This window comes from Hippopotamus amphibius, chromosome 12, assembly GCF_030028045.1.
Source record: "Hippopotamus amphibius kiboko isolate mHipAmp2 chromosome 12, mHipAmp2.hap2, whole genome shotgun sequence".
In the NCBI taxonomy this organism is placed as follows: domain Eukaryota; kingdom Metazoa; phylum Chordata; class Mammalia; order Artiodactyla; family Hippopotamidae; genus Hippopotamus; species Hippopotamus amphibius.
The window spans coordinates 83,044,620-83,062,190 of NC_080197.1; positions in this window are offsets into that span (position 1 = coordinate 83,044,620).

The following is a 17,571-nucleotide window of genomic DNA, read 5'->3' on the forward strand; positions in this document are numbered from 1 at the left end:
GAAATAGAAAAGAGTGAAGAGAATACAGGGCATTTCTCATGACATCTCTGTCCCCCAAAAAATAGTCAACTCTGAAAACAGGGAACACAGGGACTCCAGGAGACACATAAAGAAAGTACTTATGGAGTGGACTTACGAAAATAAAAGAGGCAATCATTCTTGCTCGTGGTGGCAGCAGTGGTCATGGTGGAGCTGCAATGGTCCTGGTGGGAGCTGCAGTGGTCGTGGTGGGAGCAGCAGTGGTCCTGGTGGGAGCTGCAGTGGTCGTGGTGGGAGCAGCAGTGGTCCTGGTGGGAGCTGCAGTGGTCCTGGTGGGAGCAGCAGTGGTCATGGTGGAGCTGCAGTGGTCGTGGTGGAGCTGCAGTGGTCATGGTGGCAGCAGTATCAGTAGCTGAAATTACGAGGAAACATTCCAGTCAAGATATCTGACTCTTCCTCAGGCAACAAAGTTTGTACCACCCAACCTTGGACATGCATTTCTCATTCTGATTTCCTCTCTGCAAATGTTATCAATTCGGTCACAACTTTACCCTGGGTATCCGCTCTCCTCTTGCCTCATTCTTCCTAGTCCTATCCTTGGTGGGGCAGAAAGAGTTCAGGGTTTCCCTGCAAGGGAAAGGAGGCTGATAGTAGAGACAGCAAATACTTTCTCCAGGGCAAGAGCACAAACGACAGAATCCATGTGTCTCTATTCACAGGGACCGTGGATGAGAGGCAACTAGGAAATCCCTGTGCACTGACATTCTGGTGACTTTCTAACGGAATAACTTAGAACCAAGCAGGTTCCATTGCAGCATGAGGAGAAGAGAAGAAAGAATCAGATGATGCACCTCAGATTAGAGGAATAGTCTCTCCTTCCTTTGATGCAGCAAAATCTCTACCCCCAGATTCCAGCCTGAAAGGGGGGCATATTTGTCTCACCTTTCGTGTGCACTTGGACTCCACCTATTACAGCAGTAATTGTGAGAGCCACTTCAGACATAATGGGAAATATTGGTACTATCCTGGTAATAATAAAAGTAAGCAAATGTTCTTTCACCCAGCCCATGTTCAAAGGGAACTTGCGAAGATCTACGACAATTATCTCTCCCTACAGAGCTGCCAACAAATAGCAAGAGCCAAACCCCACAACTGTGAGCTAAAACCACCTCAGTACCTGGGCAGCACCACCTCCATACCCACACTCCAGCCACACTGTCTCAGGGCTCAGGACAGAGGATATTTTTATACTGGAACCCACATGGCACGTGTGGCACAGCATGCGAGGTCAGACTAAATTCAATGCCCTTATGACCACAGGGCAAAAGTCCCCAAGCTGTGGAGTCTGAAAAGAGGGATCTTCAGGATGCCTGCACGAGCATAACACACACAGCATAATAGAATGGACAGGATGCTGTGGGAGAAACCCAAGAATGACTAGGAGCTTTGGTCCACAACCTTGGGTTTCACATTAAGGAAAGAAAACAAATCTTAGCCTGGGAAATATGCATAGATGCCACTACAAAGAGCAGAGCTTAGAGCCCTTCTTTTACTTGACCCTTACATTCCACATCCTATATCCCATCCTCCCATGTGGTCCTAATGCCCTCATTTCTGAATCACTTTCAAGAAGTTCATTCTCTTCCTTCTTTCTGGGACCAACTGGCCTCTCCTTTACACACTGGCCATAGAGTCAGCCCTTCGATTTAGCGTAACCAGAAAGATTTTACATGCACCTCCCCCAAATTCTCAGGCCACAACATCATACTACATCCTCCTTTACTTTCTGTTTGAGAAAAATAAATGATTCACCCACAATTTGTATAAATCCATGCCAGAGACTTCATATTATATAATGTGTCAGAAATAAGCATATTTTCTATGTTCAGCATCAATTTTTGAACCAGAAAGAAGGCTTTCCCAGGCTTGTGCTTAGGATTCCTTATGACCTATCCCCTGTGGAAACTTTGACATGAGGCTGGAATGTAAAACAGTCATTGCAGAAAGGAGATGAAGTGCAAGTTCACACTCACCAGGGGAGGTGTCAGACAGAACAGTTGTTGTATCCTCCGAAAGAGAAAGGAGAAAAATAGGATGTGAGTTGGAACAGCAGTTTTGGGCTTGGAGGGAAGAAGAATATGGACAGTGATGCAGGCTTCCATAGTTGAATACCTGAAGTCTTTGGTGCATACGCTGAGGGGGAAAAGACGCACAGATAATATCAAACCCCAGAAAAACAAAATATGTGGTCACTTTTGCTTTCCTGAAATAAACCTCTGATTTATACTCTTAAACAGATTTTACTGACTCTAACCATGAATTTGGATTCCAGGGTTAGAACTGAGCAAAGATCTGACTGAATTAGGAAAAACAAAGGGTAGAGTCAACTCTATCATAAATGGTCGGTGAAAATGCTGATGTGGAGTAGAGGACAGGAGGGGCCAGCATTCTAGGCTCCCCCAAACCCATATCCACACAGAGTTCATAACTTGATGTACTGTTCCTCCAAACCTTATTTTCTTTACTTACGGCCAGAAACCAGAATGGTGGAAACTGCCACCAGTGTCAGGAACGCCAAGAGCTTCATGGTGGTCAATTGCAGAGCAGGGAGCACAGACAGGAAAGCTTCAGAGCCCAGAGGAAGACACGACTCTGACTCCAGCATTCCACGTCCTGACATTATATCGGCAGAGGGCACCAATCAGAAGCTGCCAGAACAGAGTCCAGGTTAGTTAACGCCAGGAATGTAGGTTCTCAGAGAAACCACTGGGGAATCAACAGCACAGCCAGAGGCTCTTGGAATGATCATAACATCAATCTCTTCATTCTGATACAGGATTTAATTCAAGAGCTTCCCATATTAAAGATTTCACAGGCATCAACTTCTTCTCGAGGCTTCCTCTTGTGCATAAACTGAACCATGATTAGCAGCCCTACACCCAGCCTTCCTGATTTACTCATACCTGCAGTGCTCCTTTCTGAGACTTGGAAGCTGACTCAGTACTTTGTCTTCTCAAAGGGGAATAATCAGCGTAGAGCAGGCTGATGGAAGAACCATCCTCTCTATGTGGCTGCACATTCTTCAAGCTATTGTCTCCCCCTCACAGGTAGATAAGGTCAGGTGATACAGAGAGAGAGCACAGCACTATGATCTCTCTGGATTTAAATGTAAGTCAAAGAGAAATAAAATACAAAGTTTACCAACATTTTTTAATTCATCCTTCCATTTACTCCATTCATTCTGCAAATATTCATTGAGTGCTAGACGTTACAGAAAAAGCAATGAAAAGAGCGCACAGAAATTCCATGCCATACATCCTATTGTGCAAATTCATGCATAAAAAGTCAACAGGAAGGAAGGAAGGAAGGAAGGAAGGAAGGAAGGAAGGAAGGAAGGAAGGAAGGAAGGGAAAGACCATATTGTATGTAAGGTAGAGAGGACTAGTAAATAATAACACAGGAAAGAAGAAGGGAAAGAATTAAGGGAGATAGAAAGTGAGGTTATAATTTTACATAAGGTAGCCCAAAAAGATGAATTAAATCAATAATGTCAAATTAAAGTAGAATTAACAACTGATATTAAATCCATAACATATCTTCAAAACTTTTCACTACTGCTCTTCCCATCACTCAATTATTTTTATAATTTTCATTATGAAACCAACAATGGAAGTATATGTGAGTAAGTAAAATTCACCAGACCATCTTACACAATGAGATAACTGAAATTACTGCTTGGATAATTTTATATTTCCTAAACACTTTTATATACTTGTGAACTCAGGCTCCTCCATGCCTGGCATTCCACACTGTCACTATTAGCACCACCAAAAACCAAATGTTAAGTAAATTGCTCCATTTTCCCTTTATCATAGACAATTACGTATATATACAAATGTATGTATATATGTACATATATCCTAGGAAATGATATATCAAATAGCATTACATTCTGGACCATTCTTCTCTGTTGTGCATGGAACATTGCTTCTTTGAAATCAAAATCAGCCACTATAAACCTATATGATTTCTTCCAGTGGCTTCATTATGTCTTAATTGACTCTAGTAATCATTACTTGTTGATGGAAATCGAGGTCATTTCTAGTTTTTTGCTGCTGTAAATCATGAAGCCATTGATATGCTTTTTAAATGCACCCCTGTTTACCAAATTTTTAATATCAATGCTCTAGATTGCCAGAGGTTGTTGAATAAATTATATGTATATTTTTATTAGATAGTACCAAATTGCTTTCCAAAAAGAAGCTAAAAATTAATACTAACAGAAACAAAAAATAGGAGCACATTTTTCCAACCTTCTTGCCAGCAGTACATTTACCTAGTTTAATTTTGCCAAACTGATATGTCAAAAGCAGTGTTTGTTATGGTCATTTGCATTTCCTAGATTACAGTAAATATGAACATATTGAATTTATTTATTGACAACTTGAATTTTCTCTTCTGTGATTTACCTACTCAAATCTTTATTCTGTCTTGTGTTCTTATCATTTTTTTAGCTCTTTATTGGAATATAATTGCTTTACACTGTTGTGCCAGTTTTTGCTGTACATCAAAGTGAATGTATTTACACATATATCCCCATATCCCATCCCTCCAGTGATTCCTTCCCACCCTCCTTATCCCAGCCCTCCAAGCCATCACCCATCATTGAGTTGATCTCCCTGTGTTATACAGCAGCTTCCCACTAGCTCTCTATTTTACATTTGGTAGTGTATATATGTCAGTGCTACTCTCTCACTTCGTCCCAGCTTCCCCTTCACCCCCATCCAGTGTCCTCAAGTCCGTTCTCTACATCTGCATCTTTATTCTTGCCCTGTCACTGGGTTCATCTGTACCTTTTTTTTTTTTTTTAGATTCCATATATATGAGTTAGCATATGGTATTGGTTTTTCTCTTTCTGGCTTACTTTGCTCTGTATGACAGACTCTAGGTCCACCTACCTCACTACAAATAACTTAATTTCATTCCTTTTTATAGCTGAGTAATATTCCATTGTATATATGTGCCACATCTTCTTTATCCAGTCATCTGTTGATGGGCATTTAGGTTGCTTCCATGTCCTGGCTATTGTAAATAGTGCTGCAATAAACATTGTGGTGCATGTTTCTTTTTGGATTATGGTTTTCTCTGGGTATATGCCCAGTAGTGGAATTGCTGGATCATATGGTAGTTACATTTTTAGTTTTTTAAGGAACCTCAAAACTGTTTTCCATAGTGGCTGTACCAACTTACATTTCCACCAACAGTGCAGGAGGGTTCCCTTTTCCCTGCACCCTCTCCAGCATTTCTTGTTTCTAGATTTTTTGATGATGGCCATTCTGACCAGTGTGAGGTGATAACTCATTGTGGTTTTGACTTGCATTTCTCTGATGATTAGTGATGTTGAGCATCTTTTCATGTGTTTGTTGGCCATCTGCATGTCTTCTTTGGAGAAATGTCTATTTAGGTCTTCTGCCCATTTTTGTATTGGGTTACTTTAAGGACCTATCATATATAAGAATATTTTAACATTTTTTCCCTTTTATAAAAATCACAAAGTTTTCCAATCTAACATGTATGTTTTAATTTTATTCACAATAAAAAGTTTAAAATTCACAATAAAAATAAAAATAAAATTATTAAAAAGTAAAAATTAGAGAAAATAAAAATAAATATTACATGTTTTAAATTTAAGTAGTCCTATCATTTTTAGTACAATTTCTATAGTAAATAATTTGAAAAATATGTGACTGGGACATCTGAAACTTGTGACACTTTAATATTGCTCCATGCAATGGTCACATCTCTTTCTAATATCTTGATTGACACAATGATCATAAAGCTGGATCCACTCACAGTCACACTCTTATTTGAAGTTTTTAGTAAGGGATCTAGGCCATGAGAGGAAACCAGAAAAGAAGCCTCATCCTGAAGGGAGATCTTGGAGAAGAGCATCAAGGACTTGGCCCCAAATCAGACCCCTCACCATTTACCATACACCACAGAGAAGTTGGAAGATTCTACAGCAGTCATGGACTGGGATGGGCAAAGGCACATGACTGAGTTTCCAATAACCAGCATTAACCAGACACAGACAAACAAGGGCGATGTGAGGTCCAGGAGGATTTGATGTTAGGATCAAAGGTCAGATCTCATCCTGTTCTTCCATCAGAGGAGCTGAGGAACACACAGGGCTGCACAGTGACTGTCCAGCGTTAGAAATCTGAATGTGCGCACCAAGCACAGTGAACAGACACAGCACATTTCTACTATTTACCGATACCTGTGTCTACCGTCATCCATTATCACTGTTCATCTCAACTTAAATATCACCTCTTCGTAGAAGTCTCCAATGGCTTCCAAACTAAAGTAATCCTCGACTTGTGAGCAGATAACTTTATGCTATTTTCATCACAATATTTATCACTCCCTGATATTTTCTTGTCTTATTGTTTCTTTGCTCTTGGCTTCTCTGGTTTTCTGTCTTCCTTTAAATAAACAAGCTCTAAGAGAACAGAAAACTTACTTTGTCCAACTCTATTTCTCAAGCCCTAGAAGAGTGCCAAGCACTGGGTAGGCTCTTGATAAATGTGAGTTAACTAGAAGAATGAATGAGTGAATGAGTGAGTGAATGAATGAACGAGTAGAATACAAATTCAAATATTAAGCATCAGACAAAGGAGGTGGATTTTAATATTAGGGAAGGAGTATACTGTGAAAAATAAGGGTTAAGTAGGATGTGGATGAGATCTTAGAGTGTTGAACCTCAAGCTATGATTGCAAGTTATAATGTAAAATAGACACAAGGGTTGGGAAGGCAGGAATCCCATGAACAAAATTAACTGTGGAAGAATCCAAGTGGTGTTTATTGTCTCCAGTTTCCATAGTCACAAAAACCTGGATATACAGTGTTAGACTAAAAACAGCACACACTTACACATCAAGATAGGAGTTCCACACACCACTGAACCATAATCATTACTCAGCTGTACCTGATAAACCTCAGAAGTACTTCCCATACTCAAAATTCAGGAAGTGCTTCCTAAAACTTCCATGTGTCCTCATTCATTTTTTAAGCTCTTTTTTGAAATAAAATTGCTTTACACTGTGGTACCAGTTTTTGCTGTACACCAAAGTGAATCAGCTGTATTTATACATGTATCCCCATATCCCCTCCCTCCTGTGACTTCCTCCCACCCACCCTATCTCAGCCCTCTAAGTCATCACCCATCATCGAGTTGATCTCCCTATGTTATGCAGCAACTTCCCACTAGCTATCTATTGTTTTACTGTCAGGAAAGATCTCTCCTAAGTACAAATTCCCTCCACCACTGGCTTTTCCTAGTTAAGGAAAAAAAAACTTCTAATCCTTTCCCTAATTCTCATTCTTTTCCTGATCCAGGCTCATTCCATTCACTGCTTAGATCAATTCCTTGTTAGTGCCCCATCTTGTTCCCATGAATTTTGAATGGCTGCTCCACACTGGAAACTCAGAACAAACCACAAAATACCTTTCTGTGAAGCTAAGCATTAGAAGAGTGTTATTCCCTGTGTTATTACTTTACTGTTTATCTCTCTGGGAATACCCCACTGTTTCTTCTTCCTTTATTATGGCTTTTTTTTCTTTTTCTTTTTCTGACTATCTCTTCTGAATGTCTTCCTACTTCTTTTTACAAATCTCTCTGTCTCTCTGCATGTCTTTGTCACATTCAGTTTATCTGTAGCTTCCATCATCCTTTACCCTCATCCAGACGTTGCTTACAAATTGCCTTTATTTTAGTTACATAAATTTTATAGGCTCTGCAACATTCCCATGCTTCCCAAACTGCCTTCCTGAAAACCTGAAAATAATTGCGACCAAGACCATCCTCCCTGACACTGTGGGAAAACATCCTTCTGAACACCTTGTCAGGTTTACCCTGGAATCCTTAGATGAGCATCGTTTTTTCTCGTCCTCAGCTCCCTCAACCCTCACACTTACTCTCTCAATCTCTGAGCATCAGTTACCCTCCTGGACATCTGACAACACTTCTATTACAAGAGTGTCCCGCCTGACACCTGAGGGCAGTATCATTCTGAATTTGGGGCCAAGCGAACCTTGAAATACCTTCAGTCCTCCTTCTTCCTGCTCACCTCCCTCTACCCTAACATTTACCTTAGTCTTCCATCATCACACTTGCTGGATATTTACTTTGCACACAGTTAAGTACTTATTCGAAAACCTGATCAAGGTACTTGGACATTCTGGTAATTTCTATCTGGAAGTACTATTGAATCATTCAGTATTATTCTCAAAAAAAAGGTTACAGATTTTGATAAGAGGAATGGATTCTGGGTTAAGAGTAATTCATAATGAAAGTTCAAGAACACATCTTTTGTTTATTTTGTTTTTTAAATTTTTTATTGAAGTATTTTTGATTTTACAGTACTATATTACTTTCACGTATGCAACAATGATTCCAAATTTTTATAGACTATATTCCACTTAGAGTTATAAAATACTGGTTATATTCCACATGCTGTACAATACACCCTAGTTAATTCATTATTTTATAATTAGTAGTTTACACTTCTTTATACCCTACTTCTATAGTGCCCCTCCCCACCTCTGTCTCTCAACTGGTAACCCACAGTATGTTCTCTATATCTGGGAGACTGATTCTTTTTTGTTTAATCACTACTTTTTTTTATATTTTAGATTCCACATATAACTGATAGCATATAGTTTTTGTCTTTCTCTGTCTGACTTATTTCACTAAGCATAATACCCTACAGAAACATCTATGTTGTTGCAAATGACAAAATTTAATTCTCTTTCTATGGTTGAGTCATATTTCATTGTACATACACACCACATCTTCTTTACCCACTCATCTGCTGATGAACACTTAGGTTGATTTCATATCTTGCCCATTGTAAATAATGTTGCTATAAACATTGGGGTGCTTATATCTTTCTGAATTAGTGTTTTGGCTTTCTTCAGATAAATATCAACAAGTGGAATTGTTGGGTCTTATGCAGTTCTACTTTTAATTTTTGGAAGAAACTTCAAACTGTTTTCCATGTGGGTGTACCAATTTATATCCCACCAACAGTGCATGAGGTTTTCTCCACATCCTCTCCAACACTTATTTATTGTCACTTTGATAGTAGCCATTCTGACAGAAGTGAGGTGATATCTCATTGTGGTTTTGATTTGCATTTCTCGGATGGTTACAGATTTAAGCATGTGTTTTTTCATGTGCTTGTTGGCCATCTGTATTTCTTCCTTAAAAAAAGTCTATTTGGGTCTTCTGCCCATTTTTTAAATAGATTGTTTTTTGATGTTGAGTTGTGTAAGCTTTTTATATATTAGGGGTATTAACCTTGTAATGGGCATTTCATTTGCATATATTGTCTCCCATTCATTAAGTTGTTTTTGTGTTCTGTGCAAGGTTTAGTTTGCTGTGCAGAAAGCTTTTAAGTTTATATAAGTCCAATCTGTTCATTTTGTTTGTGTTTCCTTTGCCTTAGAAGAGAGATTCAAAAAAGAATCGCCATAATTTATGTCAAAGAGTGCTCTGCCTATGTTTTCTTCTAGGAGTTTTATGGTTTTTGATCCTACATTTAGCTCTTTAATCCATTTTGAGTTTACTTGTGTATGGGGTGTGGGAAAATGTTCTAATTTCTTTCTTTTCCATGTAGCTGTCCAGCTTTCCCAGCACCACTTACTGAAGAGACTGTCTTTTCTCCATTGTATATTCTTGCCTCCTTTGTTGATTGTTCACTGACCATGAGTGTGTGAGTTGATTTCTGGGCAGTCTGTTCCTGTTCCACTGATCTGTGTCTGTTTTAGTATCAGTGCCATAATGTTTTGATAACTGTAGTTATGTGATGACAGTATAGTCTGAAGTCAGGGAGCATGATCCCTCCAGATCTGTTCTTCCTTCTCAAGATTGTTTTAGCTATTCAGGCTCTATTGGGGATCCAAACAAATTTTTTAGTTATTTGTTCTAGTTCTGTCAGAAATGCCACGTGTATTTTCATGGGGATTGCACTGAATCTGTAGATTGCCTTAGGTATTATGTTCACTTTAACATTATCAATTCTTCCATTCCATGATCATGTCATACCTTTCCATCCATTTTTGTCACCTTCAATTCTTTCATCAGTGTCTCATAGTTTTCCAAGTACAGGTCATTTACCTCAGTAAGTAGGTCTTTTCCTAGGTATTTTTGCAATTTTGATGCAATTTTGAATGGGATTGTTTGATGCAATTTGATGCAATTTTGAATGGGATTGTTTACTTAATTTCTCTTTCTGATAGTTCATGGTTAGTGTATAGATACAATAAGTAAATTAAGATCATAATATAGAAAGTGAATATATAAAAATCAAATGTACTTCCTTGTTACCAACGATCAAATGGACATTGTAAATTTTTAAAACATTATTTAAAACAGCATCAATAATATATAGTTATTGATGGAATAATTTATAAAAAATAAGTGAAACTTCTACAGTGAATGCTATAAAACTTTAATGACATAAATCAAATAACCCTAAATAAATATTGATATATTATGTTCATGTCTTTGAAGAAAGAATAATGTTAAACATCCATTTATCTATACCTACAATTGAATCCCAGTCAACATTTCAGCAGGCTTTTTTTGTTAAAATTAACAAATAGATTCCAAAATGGACATGACAAAGTAAAAATTTTCAGGGAGAAAAAAACAATGTTAAAAAAGAACAAGGTTGCAGGAATCACACACCTGATCTCCAATCTTACACAGCTACATTAATCAAATCATTGAGATATTGACATAATGATAGAAAAATAGGTCGATGGAGCAGATAGAGAATCTATATATAGTCCCCCATGTGTACAGTTAATTCATTTTTGAGAAAAATATTAAGGTTATTCAATAGAGGGAGGGAGGGAGGGAGGAAGGAAGGAAAGAAAGAAGGAAGACAGTATGTTGTATGTTAGGTGATAAAGCCTAATAAATAATAATACAAGAAAGAAGAAAGAAAGTATTGTTGGAATGGAAAGCAAGGTTATAATTTTAAATAAGGTAGTCAAAAAAGGCTAATTAATTCCATAATGTCAAGCCAAAATTAGTCCAATTAACAACTGAAATTAAAGCCATAATGTATCCAAAATTTTTACTACTACCGTTTCCCATCACTTGTTTATTTTTATATTTTTCACTATAAAAATTAAAATAGAAGTGTATGCGAGAGAGTAAAAGTCAGCAGATCATCCAACACAATGAGATAACTGCAAGTATTACATCAGAAATTACGTATTTCCTAAACACTTTTATGCACATAGGAACACATGCTCCTCAGTGACTTTCATTCCACGCTATCACTGTTACCACTACCAAAAAGCAAATGTTAAATGAATTTCTCCATATTCCCATTATCATATGCAACTTATGCATATCATATGCATATAGAAACTTCTTTCCATACTCAACTTCTCAGAAATGGAAGGCAGCCACTATAGCTCTATATCATTCTTTTTATTGGCTTAGTTATATCATAACTTTCTCTAGCATTACCTGTTGATGGGAGTCAATGTCATTTCTAACTTTTTGCACTACCAATCATGAAGACATTGACAGACTTTTTATGTACCCTTATTTACCAAAAATTTTATATCAAAGCTAAAGACCGCCAGAGGTTTTTGAATAAAATTATATGTATATTTTTGATAGTATTTTTTATCTTCCATAAAAATCACAAAGTTTTCCAATCTAACATGTTTTGATTTTATTGGTAATATATTTTTGATGTTAAATTTAAGCAATGTTATTTTTATTATAATTTAGGTTAATAGGTTAATATCCAAAATATATAAAGAACTTACAGCTCCATATCAAAAAAGCAAACAACCTGATTTAAAAATGGGTAGAGGGTCTGAATAGACTTTCCAAGAAGACATACAGATAGCTGAAAGGCACGTGAAAAGATGCTCAACGTGACTAATCATCAGGGAAATTAAAAGCACAATGACGATGGAAGATGCCTTAGAGGACTGGGGCAGGGAGGGTGGGGGGGACTCGAGGGGGGGCGTCAAGGAAGGGAGGGAATATGGGGATATGTGTATAAAAACAGTTGATTGAACCTGGTGTACCCCCCAAAAAATAAAAAAATTTAAAAAAAAAATTAAAAAAAAAAAAAAAAAGCACAATGAGATATCACCTCACACCTGTCAGGATGGCTATTGCCAAACAGCCAACGAGTAATAAATATTGACAAGGAACGGGAGAAAAGGAAATCTTACTACACTGTTGTGGGAATGTAAGTTGGTACAACAATTATGGAAAATAGTATGGTGGTTCTTCAAAAAACTTCAGATAGCACCACCATACAATCCAGCGATTCCACTCCGAGGTATATATCCAAAGAAAATGAAAACACTGATTTGAAAAGATAGAGGCACTCCAATGTACCCTGCTGCACTATTTACAATAACCAAGATATGGAAACCACCTACGCACCCATTAACAGATGAATGAATAAAGAAGCAGTTATATATATATATTGGAATATTACTCAGCCATAACAAAGAATAAAATTTTGCCATTTGCAACAACATGGATGGACCTAGTGGGTATTATGTTTAGTGAGGTAAGTCAGACAGAGAAGGATAAATACTGTATGTTTTCACTTGCATGTATAATCTAAAAAATTTAAACAAATGAAGAGTATAACAAAAGAGAAAGACTCACAGATACAGAGAACAAACTACTGGTTACCAGAGGGGAGAGGAGTGGAGGGAGGAGCAAGATAGGGGAAGGTGATTAAAGGGTACAAACTACTAGGTATAAAATAAATACAATACAAGGATGTAAAGTATAGCAGAGGGAATATAGCCAATATTTATAACTTTAAATGCAATATAATCTATAAAACATCAAATCTCTGTGTTGTATACCTGAAACTAATATAATATTGTAAATCCAATATACTTCAATTTAAAAAAAAAGAAATCCAGAATATCATAGAACTTTTCAGCTCGGTCCTTGAGCTCTCTAAGGACTTCATGAATGTGTGTTACAGATTCTTCCTGTTAAACTAGAAGGCTTCTAGGAATTATAAGGGCATTGTACTTCAACAACCACTCAAGAGGCCAGACAGAGATTTCTCTAGAGGAAACAATAAATTTGAATAGTCATATATCTATTAAATAAACTGAATTCATAATACAACATTTTTCCAATAGCAAAATTGTCGCCACAGATGGCTTCACCAAGAATTCTATCTAAAATTTAGGGAACTGAGATGAAGTGAGAGAGTAGCATTGACATATATATACTACCAAATGTAAAATGGATGCCTAGTGGGAAACTGCTGCATAACACAGGGAGATGAAGTCAATGATGGGTGATGACCTAGTGGGATAGGGAGGGTGGGAGGGAGGCTCAAGAGGGAGGGGATATATATAAATACAGCTGATTCACTTTGTTGTACAGCAGAAACTGGCACAACAGTGTAAAGCAATTACACTCCAATAAAGATCTGGGAAAAAAAAGAGTTTCAAAAATTGATAAAAAGAAAACACCCTTATAAAAAGAAGGCAATTCAAAGTAATACAAAAAGCCAATAAAAAGTAGAAAAATATCCAACTTACTAGTATGCAAAATATGTACACAAAAATGCTATTTTCCTACATCAACATAAGAAATGTTTATCATATTGCTTAATTCAGGCAATAGTATAGTAATATGATCATTTATTATATCGCTGCTACAAGGAGAAATTGGTATGTCATTTCTGGAAAGTGAACTTTAATAAAATCATACATTTGAACCACTATGAATCTAGCCTAAAAAAAACAAAGTATATCAAGACTTGTATATAAGATCCTATTTTTATTTTTTATTTATAATTTAAATCAGGAATAAATCATTATGTTCAATGATAGAATAATCAAGCAGTAAATTATAATACCATGTGATAGAAGTTTTAGAATACTATTTAGTGACATAAAGAAATAGTATTTAGTGAAAGAAAAAGCAGGATGCACTTGCTTTATGCAGTGTATACAGTAGACTCTTTGGCATGTAAAAGTGTAACAATTGAGTATTCAACATTTGACTATTCCTGAGGGACTTCTACAGTCCATGATGTAGAGTATGTTTTCATTTGGGGAAACTTCATGTGAAAGATTTCAGATTCTCTTCTAGTCCATGTTTGTTTATATGTCTCTTTAATTGTCCATCAACTCATTTGCTTTTTTGTCTCTAGAGAGTCCTAAATTCTTTGATATCAAATACTCAACAGATGTGAATATTTAACACATTTTGCTTTTTCTCTAGTACATCATCATCCACAACCACCATCTCTCTCGCAGGTCAGGGTTAGAGGTGCTGGCTTGGATAGAGAGCATTAGGCTGACAGAATTTGACTGTTATGAATGCAAGGGACCACTGACAGCACAGCGCCCCAGACCAAGTAAGTGAGGGTGTGACTGCTTGGGATATGGGCAAACAACTGTCCCTACAGAGTACTCTATTTTAAAGCACAGCAACAACAGAGATAAAAGAAGTCTCCAAAGCTAAATGAAGTGGGAGATTGGGATGAATTGGAAGATTGGGACTGCCATATATACATTACTAATAAGAAAAAAATATCAAATTGAACACTTTAAATATATACAGTTTATTGTATGTCAATTATATCTCAATAAAGTTTCTTAAAAAAATTTAGGGAAGAAAATACCAAGCTTATCCAAATTCTTCCCAAATGTTGAAAAGCTATGAAAGGTTTTTAGTCTAATTTTATGACACCAATGTATCTTTGATGCCAAAGCCAGAAAAAGATACTATGAGAAAGAAAAATTACAAAACCATTGTCATTGTGACCATAAAAGCCAAAATTATAAACAATAAATTATTAAAATGAATCCAGTGATAAATACAAAGGATTAGACAACATGATCGACTCAGTTTATTCCATAAATGCAACATAGGTTTAATATTTGAAAATCAATCAATGTCATTATATTAGTTTCCAATTACTTCATAACAAATTATCACAAATTTAGCAAATTTAATGCCTTAAAATAATAAAAATTTGTTATCTTTCAGATTTGAAGGTCGGAAGTCTGAAATGGGTCTCACTAGACTAATATCAAGGTGTCAATAGCGTTGCTTTCTTCCTGAAAGTTCTAGAGGAAAATAAATTTGCTTTTTTCCCCCAATTTCTAGAGGCTGTTCACATTTCTTACTTTCCATCCTCAGAGCCAGCAATGGATAGTTGAGTCTTTTTTATCCTGCAACACTCTGACACTGACTTTTCTGCCTCCCTCTTCCATAAAGGACCCTTGTTGTACATCAGCCCCACCCAGATAAGCCAGGGTAACTTCTCTATTTTATGTTCATTTGATTAGCAACTTTAATTCCATTTGCAACCTTAATCCCACTTTCTCATGTAATCTAACATGCATGCAGGTTGAAGGATGCAAACATCTTTGTGGACTCATTATTCTACCAGTTAGTCATCCAATTAACAGAATAAAGGAAGAAAATCAAATGATTATCTCAACTGACACATAAAAAAACTTGATAAAATTCAATACCCATTCATTATTTTTTCTAATTTTAATATAAATACAACTGTCTTAATCCACAGCAAACACCATACTAAAGGTTGAAACATTAAAAGCATTCTCCAGAGATGATGATGTATGCCATTTATATTGTCATTGCACAGACTCAACCAGGGCAATCAGGCAAGAAATAAAATTTAAAAAAGAGGAATAGAAAGAAAAATATGACCTATAACTAACTATGTAAAAATAAGAAAATTGTGTTCAGAGAACATCTAAAAGAATCTACAGAAAAACAATGAGATAGGGACTTCCTTGATGGTCCAGTGGTTAAGACTTTGCTTTCCAATGCAGGGGGTGCAAGTTCAATCCCTGGTCAGGGGGCTAAGATCCCACATGCTTTGTGGCCAAAAAACCAAAACATAAAACAGAAGCAATATTGTAACAAACTCAATAAAGACGTTAAAAATGGTCCACATTCAAAAAATCTTTTAAAGAAAAGAAAAACAATGAGAGTTAATAATCAGCCATAGCCATTTCCTAGATATAAGGTAAATATGCAGAAATCTATAGCAATTATATATATCAGTAAAAAACAATTAGAATTTTCAATGATATGATTTATAACAGTGATATAATAAAATAGTTAGTAATACATCTTTAAAAATATATCACAAACATCTATGCAGGTACCACGAGAAATAAGCTAAGAAGCATAAACCATGTACATAAACAGGAAAATGCAATATTATAAAGATGTCATTCTCTCCAAATTAATTTATGGTTGCAAAGCACATACATTTGGAGTGGCCGCTCCAAGCTTGGAAACACTGAACAAATCAATAGGTGTTCCTCCCTGAAGCTTAACAATTAAAGGAGTTTCTAAGTGCTGTCCCATTTTTTCCCTTTGCTCCTTCTTTCCAAGAATATAGCACCATTTCTCCCTCCTATATCATTGTTTTCCTTTTTATTTTTCTAAATTTGTAAGTCTTTCTATTGCACATGGTCTCTCTGAATAAAGTTATATTCAGTTTATCATATATCTCTATATCCCTTACCCTATTCCAAACTTTGCTAACATTGCTTTAATTATACAATTTTTGCAGTTAGCAAAGTATTTTTAGAATTCTAGAACTTCTTTCTTGGAAGCCAGGAGACAATTATACTCTGACTTTCTCTCTCCTTCTCAACATCCTTCTGATACAGTGTCAGGGTCACCCTGGAATACTTAAGAAAGACCCCTTCCTCCTAAAACTCTTCTCTCCTCACACTTAGCCCTCAGTGTTTGATCATCTCATTTGCTGAAGGATGCTGGTTGTTTACTTTGCACCCTACCAAGTTTTTTCCATAAACCGTCTCAGGTGCCATTGGCTATTCTGGTTATTTTTCTGTCATCACTGTTGACCCTCAGCAAAACATTAGAGAAAGGGTTACAGATTTTACTAGAAACAACTTTCAAAGCAAAAGTAATTCCTCACTATCTGGGAAACTCTAGAACAGGTCTCTAAACAAAAAATTCTACACTACATCAAATCCTGGGTATAGAATAATTTCATAGTAAGTTTAAGGAACACATGTATTTATTAGAAAATCACATAAATTGGCCTCATAAGGGTTAATCTTCTACCCTGAGTGGGACTGGGAATTCAATTACGGCTGGGAATATATGAAAACTGTATATTCTTGATGCCAAAAGCCAAAGCCTGAAAAAGATATTACAGTAAATTATAAGACAATTATTATTATGACCATAAATGGAAAAATCCTAAATAATGTATTGCCAACCTAAATCCAGTTGTAAATAAATCAAGTGATAATATAATGCAGCCAAATTGAATTTATTTTAGGAATGCAATATAGGATTAATACTATAAAGTCATCCATGTCAGTCATCTAATTAGCAGGGTAAAGGAGAAAAACCACATGATTATCTCAAAAAATGCAGAAAATGTTGGTAAGTTCAACAACACCAACAACAAAATCCTACTAAATTATGAGATGTTGAAAGCATTCCACCAAAATGAGAAAACTTTAGCAAGAAATAGAAA